Source organism: Bos taurus, chromosome 5 (assembly GCF_002263795.3).
Source record: "Bos taurus isolate L1 Dominette 01449 registration number 42190680 breed Hereford chromosome 5, ARS-UCD2.0, whole genome shotgun sequence".
Taxonomy (NCBI): Eukaryota; Metazoa; Chordata; class Mammalia; order Artiodactyla; family Bovidae; genus Bos; species Bos taurus.
In genome coordinates, this window is record NC_037332.1 from 33,132,375 (window position 1) to 33,145,828 (window position 13,454).

General features: G+C 42.2%; 1 protein-coding gene across 1 annotated transcript in view; it reads right to left on the reverse strand.

The window, feature by feature from the left end:
• Window positions 1–13,454, reverse strand: part of PCED1B (PC-esterase domain containing 1B) — a 150,052-nt gene that overhangs the window by 112,616 nt on the left and 23,982 nt on the right. The window contains 1 exon segment of the mRNA NM_001101207.2: window positions 11,401–11,473. The gene's annotated coding sequence lies outside the window, so the exon portion shown is untranslated.

Below are 13,454 nucleotides of genomic sequence, written 5' to 3' on the forward strand. Positions count from 1 at the left end.
TATATGGACAAGTCTTGGTGTCCTCATTTCTAAATTAGGGGTTAAATGCCTAATCGTATGAGGGATGTGAGAACTGAACTAGATAATTCATCAAAGCTGCCTAACATAGTGCCAGATACATAGTATGTGTTCAAGTCCATTATTCTCACTCCTAAATTCAGAGATTTGCCCATCTTCTGAGTTCCCACAGCCTTCTCTTTCCCATGCATTATGTCCTGATTTGCATAATAATGGAATAGACATCCTCTCCCTGGTCCTTAAGGATAAGGAGGTCTGTCTGATTCCTCAGTACATTCCAGAGAGCTAACCCAGTTATGAAAAACATTTACTTATGGAATGAATAGGACATCCCATATAATTCAGAGGGGACTGTGTAGGATTTTAGAGAAAGCTAGTTCTATTTGCCAGTTAGCAGTATTAGACTGTAAAGGCAAATGTACCAGAGAGCAGGAATATTAGTTAAGAGGAAGGGGAAGGATTTTCTATCTGGTTTTGCAGCCAGCAGGGCAGGAGGTTGTGCCGGGGGCAGATCAAAGACTGTCTCTTTCCCAGGAAGCTCACTGAAGATTGAGGCTCTCTACTATAGAAATGAAACTTAAGTCTCCCAGTTGAAGGGAGCATGTGTGTGTGCTCAGTCACTTCAGTTGTGTCCGACTCTGCAACCCTGTGGACTAGCCCACCAGGCTCCTCTGTCCATGGGATTCTTCAGGCAAGAATACTGAAGTGGGTTGCCATGCTTCCCTTCAGAGGATCTTCTTGGTCCAGGGACAGAACCTGTGTCTCTTGCATCTCCTGCACTGCAGGTGGATTCTTTACCGCTGAGCCACGGGGGAAGCCCCATTGAAGGGAGAAGGTGCTTGCATATTCCAGTAATCCCTGGAACCCAGGGGAGAATGGGGACCCTTTCAAAAGGCATAAGAGAAAGGAAAGTATTATGTCTGTTATAAATAGTGGCAAGTAATGGGATATTACCAACTTTTCAGTTAAAGGATTACGACATTGGGAGATATTCTGGTAAAGTAATGTACTCCGAAGTGACTTTCATATGAAGAAAACACAGATTTCTCTTTGCTAATGTCTAACACATAGACTATGATTAAAATCACTAGATAAACTTTCAGCCAAAATTACTATTTTGTTAAATAGAAACCACAAGGGATGTAGTGAGTAGAAATGGTTGCTTCATTTTCTGCTCTAACACCATGGAATATGGAGGGATATATTCTCCTCCAAGACAGAAGCCTAATGAACTACAGTGAAATGTGCCTCAAGACTCTTACTGAAATAGCACTTAAAAAAAATTCTATAGCAAAGCTTTCAGAATTTACACAATCATGACTGTATTTGAAAGGCGTGAGGAAATGAGACTACTTTTCATTGGACTGGAGGAACTGATCCCCTGTAGCAAGTTTGGCAGAAGCGTCTCTTGTATAACAGAGACTTTATCAAATAATTCCAGGCTTATGCTGGGCTTGGTGCAGTGTTGGCCACATAACAAGTGTTAAATAAAATAATAGCAACATGTGACATGGGAGCCTGATTCTCTCATTCTTACTGCTAAACCCACATACCAGATGGTTATACACACCCGTAATCAAGTGCAGAGCCGTGTGGGTTGGGGGCTGGCGTGGCAGCTCTGAGTCAGACCGGCTGCCTTTTCTCTCCCTTTTGTGGAAGAGCTTCACGACCTCCACAAACAGTTATTAGGAGCCATGCTGGGGTCCTTGAGAGCTCATAGAGCCTCGTGCTGTGCTGTGCTTAGTCCCTCAGTCAGGTCCGGTTCTTCTGTGACCCCATGAACTGTAGCCTGCTCCTCTGTCCATGGGATTTCTCAGGCAAGACTACTGGAGTGGGTTGTCATTTCCTTCTCCAGGAGATCTTCCTGACCCAGGGATCAAATGCGAATTTCCTTTGTTTCCTGTATTGCAGGCAGATTCTTTACCCTTGGAGCCACTGGGGAAGCTTTGGATGGGTTCAGCCAACTCCTGAGTGAGGCCAGTTTTTCTCAGCTATGCACAGAATGTCTTATCAGTACCTCTTACCCTTGAGAGAAGCAGCTTCCTATTAAGATCTGTAACCACCTTGGCTAGGACAAGTACAATTGATTGTTTATGAGTACTTGAAAATATTAGCTCTCTAAAAAAACTCAACCTTGAGGACACTACACTGAATGAAATAAATCTGCTATGAAAGGACAAATACTAAATGATTCCACTAATATGAGGCCCCCAGAACAGTCAAATTCATAGAGACGGCGAGTAGGATGATGGTTGCCAGAAGCTGGGGAAGGAGCAATGGGGAGTTATTGCTGAATGGATGTAGAGTTTCAGTTTTACAGAATGAAGAGTTTTGAGGATGGATGGTGGTGATGGCTGCACAACAGTGTGAATGTTTTAATGCCACTAAAGAAAGTGAAAGTGAAAGTCGCTCAGTTGTGTCTCTTTGAGACCCCATGGAGCATACAGTCCATAGAATCCTCCAGGCCAGAATACTGGAGTAGGTAGCCTTTCCCTTCTCCAGGGGTTCTTCCTAACCCAGGAATCAAACCCAGGTCTCCTGCATTGCAGGTGGATTCTTTACCAGCTGAGCCACAAGGGAAGCCCTAATGCCACTAAACTGTACACTTAAAAATGGGTAGAATGAGAAACTTCCTGTGTATTTTGCCACAATTTAACAAAATATAAAGACATATAAATTAAATTGAAAGATTCACTGACACAGAAAACAAATTTATGGTTACGAAAAGGGAAAGGACAAATTATTATTGTTCAGTCACTAAACTGCGTCCAACTCTTCGCGACTCCATGGACTGCAGCACACCAGGCTTCCCTGTCCTTCACCAACCCCTGGAGTTTGCTCAAACTCATGTCCATTGAGTCGGTAATGCCATTCAACCGTCTTGTCCTCTATCTCCCCCTTCTCCTCCTGTCCTTAATTTTTCCCAGCATTGGGGTCTTTTTCAATGAGTTGGCGCTTCGCATCAGGTGGCCAAAGTATTACAGAGAGAAAATTAGGAATTTGAAATGAACAGATACACACTACTATGTAAAAGTGGATGAGCAACAAGGACCTACTGAATAGCACAGGGAGCTATGTTCAACGTCTTGCAATAACCTATAATGGAAAAGAATCTGAAATTTATATAGAGAGCTGAATCACTTTGCTATATGCCTGAAACATTGTAAATCAGCTATACTTCAATTAAAATAAATATAAAAAGATATATACATATAAATAAAAATCTAATAAGCATTTATTTCTTCTGAGGGTCAGTGAAAACCATAGAGATGTTCCTTCTATCATAAAAAGCCAGCAGAGGCATGTTGAAGCATTTAAGAGGCAGTCCTTCACAACACTCTTTTGTGTGGGAGCTGATTCTCCCTAGAGCGAGTCCTTCTAGGTCAATGCGATACCATCTTCATCTTTGTGTCCTTGTGGCTCAAAATATGAGGTTCACAGTGTCCCTGGGTTTATATTACTAGGATAACCCAAATGCTAAGTGGACTCTTCAGTTCTACCAAAATTTAATTAAAAAAAAAAAAATCAGATTGCTTCTAAAGCAACTGAATTCAGTGGGAGGAAAACTGCATTTCTCTTTGAAATTTGAAGTTATGTAAGTCAAACTTCAAAGAACACTAGCACATTCTTTCATGCTGCATATGCTTTTTTTTTTTTTGGTGGAGGGGGAGCTGAAGAGCTCAAACCTTTGCTGCTCTGACCTCATGTTTCACTGAAACTATATAGCCTGGGAAATTAAACTTCACACTGGACCCACCTCTGCCATGTGTTGGGTATTGACTCATGAAAGAGCAGCCTGGTCAATAATTACCTGAAAGAAAATGCTAGTTTGATCTAAAAATGAAGCTCGTGTTTTCATGATCAAAGCAGCTTCTCAGCGAGAAGCATACCCTCACATTGATTTTACTCCCAAATGGAGATGCAGAAGGCTCCCGAAACCTTCCTTACTTGACTTTCACATGAGGCTGCTTCTCTTACATTTATAAGTCTCTGTTGTGTAGTCATGTCTGACTCTTTGCGACCCTATGGACTGTAGCCCGCCAGGCTCCTCTGTCCATGGGATTCTCCAGGCAAGAATACTGAAGTGGGTTGTCATGCCCTCCTCTAGGGGATCTTCCCAAACCAGGGATTGAACCTAGGTCTCCCACATTGCAGGCGGATTCTTTACCGTCTTTAGCCACCAGGGAAACCCTTATAAGTCTCTACCAGGCAATAAAGAGGAATGTTATGGACTATCTTTGTGTCTTCAGGGTCTTGTCTTCCCCAGTAATACTCAAAGTTCTTGCGCAGAGAGTATCATATTTTGTTAGTAAAGTTGGGTCAGAGCCTATACTGGACACATTGTCCTTGTTAACTACAAGCTATTACCCAATACTTTCTGGGTGATGTGCTTGCAATTCGTAATCAAGTGATTGGCTGATTGTAATCTATTGATTACAATCAATCTATTGATTGTTTATTGAAGTGGATCTTAATGCAAACACAACTTCCCTCTTCATTGACAACCTTACCTGCAAAATTCACTTTACACGCTCTAAACTCAACCAAGTAGGGACAGAAGAAGTGGTTGTTGGCCATCCTCTGAATCAGTGATTTACATGATAGATTGTTCATTTGCTTATCTCTCTTTGTTTATCTACTTAAAAAATGTTTTCTATTGCAGTAAAATACACATATACATAACATTTACCATCTTAACCATTTTTAAGTGTGCAACTGAGAGGCGTTAAACATATCCATCATGCTGTGCAGCCAACACCAACATCCATGCACAGAACTCTTTTCATCTTGCAAAAGTGAAACTATGTACCCATCCCCAACATCCCCCTAGCCCTTGGCAACCACAATTCTACTTTCTGTCTCTATGACTGTAACTATTCTAAGTATTTCATGTAAGTGGAATGCAGTTTTTTTCTTCTTGTAACTGACATTTAATGTAGAAAATGTCCTCAAGTTTCATCCATATTGTAACATACAAAGGAAGCAGAACTTCCTTCCTTTTTAAGGCTGAATAATATTCCATTATATGTAAATACCACATTTTGCTTATCCATTCTTCTATTGATGGGACATTTGGGTTACTTCCATGTTTTTGCTATTATGAATAATATTGCTATGAACTTGAATGTGTGTTTATCTACTTTTTAGCTCTACAAAAGCCCATAGTAACAATTCATTTGGAGGCATGAACACCATAAGAGGATTTGGAAAAGCAAAAGGATTCATGAACTATTTCAGCCACGAGCAAATATCCCTTAAGCCATCTGTTTAAGCTAGTTCTAAACTCTATTCCATTATGTGGAAAATAAAGTAGAATCTCTATTTTACTTGGTTAAAAGTCACTCAAGGGTTCCACACACTGCTCAAGTGTTTTAGGATCATAGAAATGTTTACTAGAAGGGATATATACAAGACCATTTAGTGATTCCCATTCTTCATGTCCATCAGAACCACTTGAGGCTCTTGATAAAAATACTGATGCATAGATCCCATGCCCAGAAATTCTGATTTAACTGGCCAGTGGGTAGGCATCAGTAGTTTTCAAATTTTTTTAGGTAACTAATGTGTAGCCAGAGTTGACAATCACTGATACAGCTTAATCCTCCTCCTCACTCCCATTGTGAGAGAGAAAGGGGAACAATTTGCTGAAAGTAATACAGAAATTGGTGGAATGATGCAAACAGGCATTTTAAAATCCTAGTACTCTAATTTTAAAATCTAGCACTCTAAACCTCTTGAAACTCCTTTATACTGTACTCTGCCTTCAACGCTGATCTTTACAAAGTGCGAACACATAAAATACTATCAAGTGGATGATTTTTATTCAACCAAGAAAGATTTAAATTGAGGTTAAAGCCAAACTGGCAAATTTTAGTTTTCATTTCAGTATCTGAATGGTGATGAAGCCCAAAGATGAAAGGATTCTACCTATTACCAGAAATCTGCCAAAGGAAGACAAAGTCTGTGTGTGCTTTGAGGTATTATACACTCCTAAAAGAGGTTCATCAGAGACAAAGTTTAAAGCAGAGGAGAAAACAGAAATGAAACAACAGGAGAGATTCTAAAGATGATTATATTCTTTGTAAAAGTCAAGTAATGGAAATCTAAGAGGACATACAAATGCCCATTTGAAAAGAGCCTCAGTCTTACCAGTGGTCAGGAAGCTGAAAATTAAACTACAGCTTGATTTATCAGATTAGGAAAAGTGAAAAATGGCTAACATGCAGGGCTGGCAAAGATACGGGGAAAAGCGAACCCAAGGCATATTTGGGACATGTGTTGCTTCCAAACAGCCTCTGAGGAGGAATGTACAAAAGGTCCTGGCAAGGAAGTCACTGGGAAAGATTTACTGTTCTTCATTAACTCCGTTATTTTGCTTTCCTCAGATCCTCGACAAAGAGAATATCAAGGAGGGAGTTCCTAGGTTTGGACCAGTCTTCTGTTGCTTTTTCCACGCTTCAGATACAGGAGACTTAAATTCCTATTTCCAACTTAAGTGAGTTTGAATCCATTTTGCTACATACTGTTGATAAGTCCACATTAATACAGAAAGTAAGCTCTTCATGTAAAAGTTTCTTAGGTTGACTGCGTTGCTGGGGCGTATTTTCCAATGAACCCACTGAAGCTCTGATTTTCTTCATCAATCTCTTTGAAGCAAAATTTCTGTACACAAAGTACCTAATCCTTGTCTTAGGTCTTTGCTGAGTGTGTATGGATCACCTCCTGAGAAGCTCAGCAGTGTTTGGGCTACTCTTCCCTCCATGTGCTCTTGCATGCATCCAGAGCCCACTCCAGCAATGGATCTGTGTTCTCAACTGCAGAAAGCAATGATCACCCACTCCCCACCCTGGATTCCTCATCACCAGGTAGCAAGTTCTCAGGTTCTGTGCTCCTAGGTGGTAACCCTTTCACCAGCTCAGTTGCAGGCTGTGCGTCTCACACTATTTCTTGAGTACTTGCTGGTACCAGGCTAGCACTTCATTCTCTCATATTTGCATTTTAACTTCCAACAATCCAGTAAGGTAATTATTATTTTTATTCCTATTTACATATGAGGAAGATGAGGTTTAGAGAGTTCAAATGTCTTTTGTGAGGACACGTAGCTTGTAACTGGCAGAACATTGTCACCTGCATGTAAATGAGTTTTGAGGAGTGAAAACACATTCTTCTACCAGTTTCCTCTTTTAGAAGACACTGTGTCTGAACACATCCATGAGGTACCAGCTAATGTGTGGGATGCTGACCCCAGGCTGCTGACTCCAATGACTAAGCTGAAATCCCTGAGCTACCCTCACTGGAGGAAGAGGCCTCTGCTGTCACTGCTGCCCCCTGCTGGAACCTGGTCTCTCTGCCAAGCTGAAGTCAGGGGCCATGCCGCGCCTGTCCCTGGTGCTCTAACTGGATCCATTGCACCCTCTCTTTCTTCTGGGAAAATGGTCAAAACCTCAGGGAGTCTGCCCCCAATATATCTTCTGAAATTGGGACCCTAAAGGCCAGCTATCAGTTCCCCCTATATCCCTTTGGGAAGAAGAGAGAACAACCCCCTTCCTCCTAGAGCAGAATATTTGCAATCCTGTCCCATAGACTGTCCCAGAAAAGCAGGCAATGTTCCATGGAGATGAACAAGACTTGGACTCCACGAAGATCCCCAGCCTCCAGGCAGAAGGTCGGGGATGGAAAGGGATAGTTAGGAAGTTTGGGATGGACATGTACACACTGCTACACGTAAAATGGACTACTGTACAGCATACGGAACTTTGCTCAATGTCACACAGCAGCCTGGATGGGAGGGGAATCTGAGGGAGAATGGACACATGTATATGAATGGCTGAGTCCCTTTCCTGTTCACAGGAAACTAGCACAACATTGTTCATTATTAATTAGCTATATCCCAGTACAAAACAAAAAGTTAAAAAAAGAACCCCAGCCTCTTCACATGATGCAATATGGTAACTCCTTTGACATCTGGCATGGGCATTCACCCATCAGAACTTCAGGAATCTCTCGCGAATATGAATCAACAATGAAGACTTGATCATCAAGACTGATGGCATCCCCTTCCTCCCACTGACCTCAGACACAGAATTTGTGGACATTGTGTACAGAAAAGTTGCTTTAAGGAGATTAAGGAAGGAAATCAGAACTTCAATGGATTCATTGGAAGATACGCCCAGGCAGCCCAGCCACCTTAAGACAATTTGACAGCATGAAGTGCTTGCTTTCTGTTAATGCGGACTCACCATTAGCAACTGGCAGCAATGGAGTCAAATTCACTAAAGCTGGAAATAGGAATTTACAGTCTGTGTCTGAACCATGGAAAAATCCATGAAGACTGATCCAAAGCCAGGAACCCGCACTGAGATTCTCTTGTCTTTGCCTCTCTCTGCAGGCTGGCTTCACTCTGTTCAAGTTTAGAGGTGCCAGTGGAGAACTTGAGGGGAGAAGAGGAATGAGCATGGAAAACAGCATCTCAAACTCACATCCCCTCCCCTCTGAGATCAACAAGGAGAAAGTCTTCCCAGCAGCAAATCCTGGAGAAGGATTCAAATTGTCCTCTTTTGGATCACATCACCATTTCTGAGAGCTGCAGTGGGCTTTGTTACCATAAGAAATAGAAAGAAGTGCTGGGCAGAAAATGAAAAATGGCCATTACAGTATAATGAAAATGTGTTTGTAAGGTTTACATTTGTTTTGGTTTTCATCAATTTTAGTTTTTTAAAAAAATAGTTTAAATAGATTCCCAAAGAGAGCATCCTAACTAATAAAATTGTAACCATTGGAAATTAGGTCTTGACTTACCTGTAATTTTTTTCCTTTATCCCATGTGTTACTATTTTTATACTTATTGTATGATCATTTGATAACTGCTTGTCTGCCCAACTGGAATGTAAACTTCATGAAGGCAGGGCTATTTTTTTATTCACTAAGTGCTATGATTTCCATAGCACTTTCCTGGCATACAGCTGGCATCCAACACATCCTGTGAAGGACCGAACAAAGAATCAACTCAACCTTTTCCAGGCTCAATGTTTAAGTCACCACCAGATGATTCCAAGTTAGCTGAAGAATCCATAGGTTAAGAAACACAGAAAGAAAGAGGAAGTGAGATGAATACCTGGAATTAGAAGACCCAACTAGCCTCACCATTTATGGTCTGACAGGAAACTCCCAGAACAGAAACACGATAATACCGAATAATAATGATCTGATGAGCAAAAAAATAAAAATTTAAGATGATCATAAAAGAAAAAGATTCAAAATTCTAGCTAATTCTGAAAAGTTTAAAGTTTACAGAAAAAGCTAATATTTATAACATGTGAAAAACCGAATTTGGCTTAAGAAACCTACCACCTATCATTATATTTCTATTTGATCCAATTTTTGGATGGAAATACCATCAAGCCAGACATCCAGAGAGATCTCATTACTGGCCTGTGTTTAATGGAGCAACACACTCATGAAAACACACCACTTGGGTACTTCACTGGGTTGTGCTAAAAATTATAGCCTTTCAAAGATTCTTGAATACACATGCTCTTGCCCTATGTACACTTAAATAAAACACTTTAGTAAAATACAGCTGTTTGAGTTTCTATTAATTAAGCTTAACTTCTGGTGACCAGGACTTCCTGTGCCTGAGGTCAGGCCAGGACACTGGCTACTCATTGTGGTTGTTAACATACAGAGAGAAGCATGTTAAGAAAGGTGGAGAATGAGGAATTTTGAGGCTGATGGGTACCCTGTAGGAAACCAAGATTTCTGTGAGGTCAGAGGAGGGGCCCAGTGATATTGTGATTTATAATAGGAAATACATACTTGGCTTTTTTCCCTATCCCTGACACAGGGCTCCTAAAACCCTTGTAAATTCATAAGTGACAGGCACACTAGGGGCATCTTTATTTCTAATGAGGTGACTCTGGGTGGCTCCTGAATGGAGACTGGTCACCAGAAAGAGCAAGCCATGCGTAGAAGCTTTGGATTTTCAGCCCACCCCACCACTTCTCTAGAGAGGGAAGCAGGGCTGGAAGTGGAGTTAATCACTGATCTTGTTATGTGAGGAAGCCTCCATGATATAAAAGCCTACTCATATAAAAATAGTAGGGGGCTTGAAGAGCTTCCAGATGGGTGAGCGTGTAGAGGAGAGAGGAGAGTAGTAGTAGCCTCGGAGAGGGCACGGAAGGTCTGCGCTCTTTCTCCATATCTTGCCCTAAGCATTTCTTCCACTGGGCTTTTCCTGAGTTATATCCTTTTATAATAAACTGGTGATCTAGCCAGTAAAGTGTGTCTCAGAGTTCTGTAAGCCACTTTAGCAAATTAATCGAATCCAAGCAAATAAATCGAATGCAAGCAAATTAATCGAATCCAAGCAAATTAATCGAATGCAAGCAAATTTATCGAATCCAAGGAGAGGGTAGTTGGAATCTCAATCTACAGCTGATGCTTCAGAAGCCCAGCTGACAACCTGGACCTGTAACTGGCATCTGGAGAAGATGAGTGGGAGGTGGGGGGTGGCAGTCTTGTAGGACTGAGCCCTTAGCTGTGGGGTCTGATGCTATCTCCAGGGAAATAGTGTCAGAATTGAGTTGTAGGACCTCCAGAGGGTGACTGAGAATTGCCTGGTAGTATGGGCTTCCTAGGTGGCACTTGTGGTAAAGAACCTGCCTGCCAATGCAGTAGACTTAGAGATGTGGGTTCGATCCCTGGGTTGGGAAGATCCCCTGGAGGAGGGCATGGCATCCACTCTAGTATTCTTGCCTGGAGAATCCCATGGATAGAGGAGCCTAGCTAGTTACAGTCCATAGGGTTGAAAGGGGCTGGACATGACTGAAGCAACTTAGCACACACACACACATGCACACATGGGAAACCCCATCCCACGTTGGAATTGGTACTAGAATCATCTTAGGCCCCCATCTCCCTCCCGCTAGAGACTCACACAGAGGGGAGGCGGCAGTGATTGATTCATGTGACTCCCTGGCAGGCAGTTCCATGCTTCCCTCCAAGGAACTGGGATGACAATCAGCGTGGACACAGGTGAGTTCAGGGCCAGTATTTTGCTGATGCTTTGTCACCTTGCCTGACCGCAAACACCAGTTGAGAGAGCTGGCCAAGACAGTTTCCCATACGATTCCACTTTCCATCCCACTATGTAACGCCTCCATAAGTCAAGGTATGTTCAACACAAGGCTTACCTCGCAATGAAAGACTTAATTCCATGAACAGGAAAAAAGTATGCAGTAAGGAGAAATGTGAGGAATTTATCTGAAAAAAGAGTTCTTGACTTTAGAAAGAGAAAATGGAAAGCACCAACTCTTCCGATCAGCAATAAAATGGTCTTTCGGGATTGAGGCAGCAAAGCAGACCACGCGGCAAAGCAGTTACCTTGAGTGATGGGCTTGGTGCACACAGCTCAGTGGCTTTCCTGGTGGGTTGCCCTCTGGTTCTGTCTCTCCGTCTGTAAAAGAATGAAAGGTTATCTAAGTTCTCATCCAGGTTTAATTTTCTAAGTTTTTCAGTTAAAAATTCTAAAACTTGCTAACTGTATCATTGTTAAGATGTTTTTCTACTCTTTAAGGGACGACATGGGGAGTATTTCCCAACATTGGTGAGGGAATGAAATGACTATGAGATTGTACTCGTCTCATTAAAGCCGCAACTCACAGTGCGTTCTTTCAAGACACCTGTACTTGGTCGCTCTTTCAATCACTTGTACTCCGCTCACTTTTCCTTTATGACCTTTATTCCTCTGGAAGCAGTTTTAGAGCTGCTTCTTATGAGAACCTTTTTTAAAGGAGAAAAATGTTCTTCCTACACAAACCCAAACAGGATTTACTAAATGATAAATTTGACTAAAGCATGACAAAATTGGGCTTCCCTCATGGCTTAGTGATAAAAGAATGTGCCAGCCAGTGCAGGAGACAGGGTTAGACCCTTGGGTGGGGAAGATCCCCTGGACAACGGCAACCCACTCCGGTATTCTTGCCTGGGAAATCCCATGGACAGAGGAGACTGGTGGGCTACAGCCCATGGGGTTGTTAAAAAGTCAGACATGACTTAGCAACTAAAACAGCAATAACGATTGACAAAACCAGTTTTTAAATTCAGTGTTGAGCAGTGGTCTCCATCAGCTTTGCATATAATCATATTAGCATCCCCGTGTATCTTTTTTCTTTTTCATTCCCAGGTCATAGTTACCCCAGACCCCAGGCTCCTCCCACCAAGCTTAGCTCCGCCCATTGCACACACACATCACAACACACTTTGCTTCCACACTCCAATGTCTTTATCCTGACTGTAGGATAAAGTCTAAAGATTTGACTCAACCCTGGAATCCATTCTCACTGGTTCATGTCTGTCTGAGCACCCCAGCTACCATTACTCCCTTACACAATCCATGGTCCTGTCCCTGGGAAGATTCCCAGTTCCAGGCACATCCCAGACCCTTCCCACTTTGCTCATTTTCTTTACTGATTTGGACCATCTTCCCTCTTTTTGTTCTGGCATTTGAATCCTATCAGTTTTTCAAAACCCAGTGGAGATCCCCTTTTCTCTATGGAGCTTCCCCAGAACTCTGCATCTTGGAGGGCACTATCCTTACCTTGTATAGTCCACTGCCTGGCACAGCAAGAGAAATTAGCTCAGTAGTCTCGAAAGTGTTCCTCATGGGGCCATGATCTCCTTCGCAGGGCTGAGTCTACTTTTAGTCAGCACTTAAAAGCTTATAGGCCCCCTAAAGCATGGTTGGGTGAGAGAGGACTCAAAGTACAAAGGTAGTCAGTCCCCTGACCAGTCTCAACAGAACAGGACTAGGAGGCCCAAGGGTGAGCCAACTTCCAATGAGATGAAGAACACCCAGAAGGGCCAGAGGCACCTGCTCTCACCAGGTGCAATCTTCTGAGTCCTGAGTACAGTGTCCTTCTGTTTTTTTACCCTCGTCTCCTTCCCTCTCTCTCCTATTCTTCTGGTGTGATTAGAAGGGGATGGGTAAAAGTTGAATTCCCTAAGACCTGGGTTTTTTCTCCTGAGCCTAAGGCAATTTAACCTAATTCTTGCCCCAGTGGGTCAAAGTAAACTTTTGACCCAGGTGTGAGCAAGGTCTCTGCAAGGAAAGGTTTGATGGAGGCCTGATAACCACAACATTCAGAAGGTGATTTACTCAGGGTGATAATGAAAGTCATAACATAATTCATTCACATTGTTATTTATTTATTTTTTTGCCACACCACAGCATGCAGGATCTTAGTTCCCTGACCAGGGATTGAACCTAGGCCCTTGGTGGCAAAAGCAGGGAGTCCTAACCACTGGACCACCAGGTAAGTTCTCTAATTCATTCACATTGATTGAACTCTTATCCTATGGCAGGCCTTCTTGTTTTTATCTTTCATTCATGCATTTAATTCTCCCAATAGTTGTCTAAATTGGACATTATTCTCTCC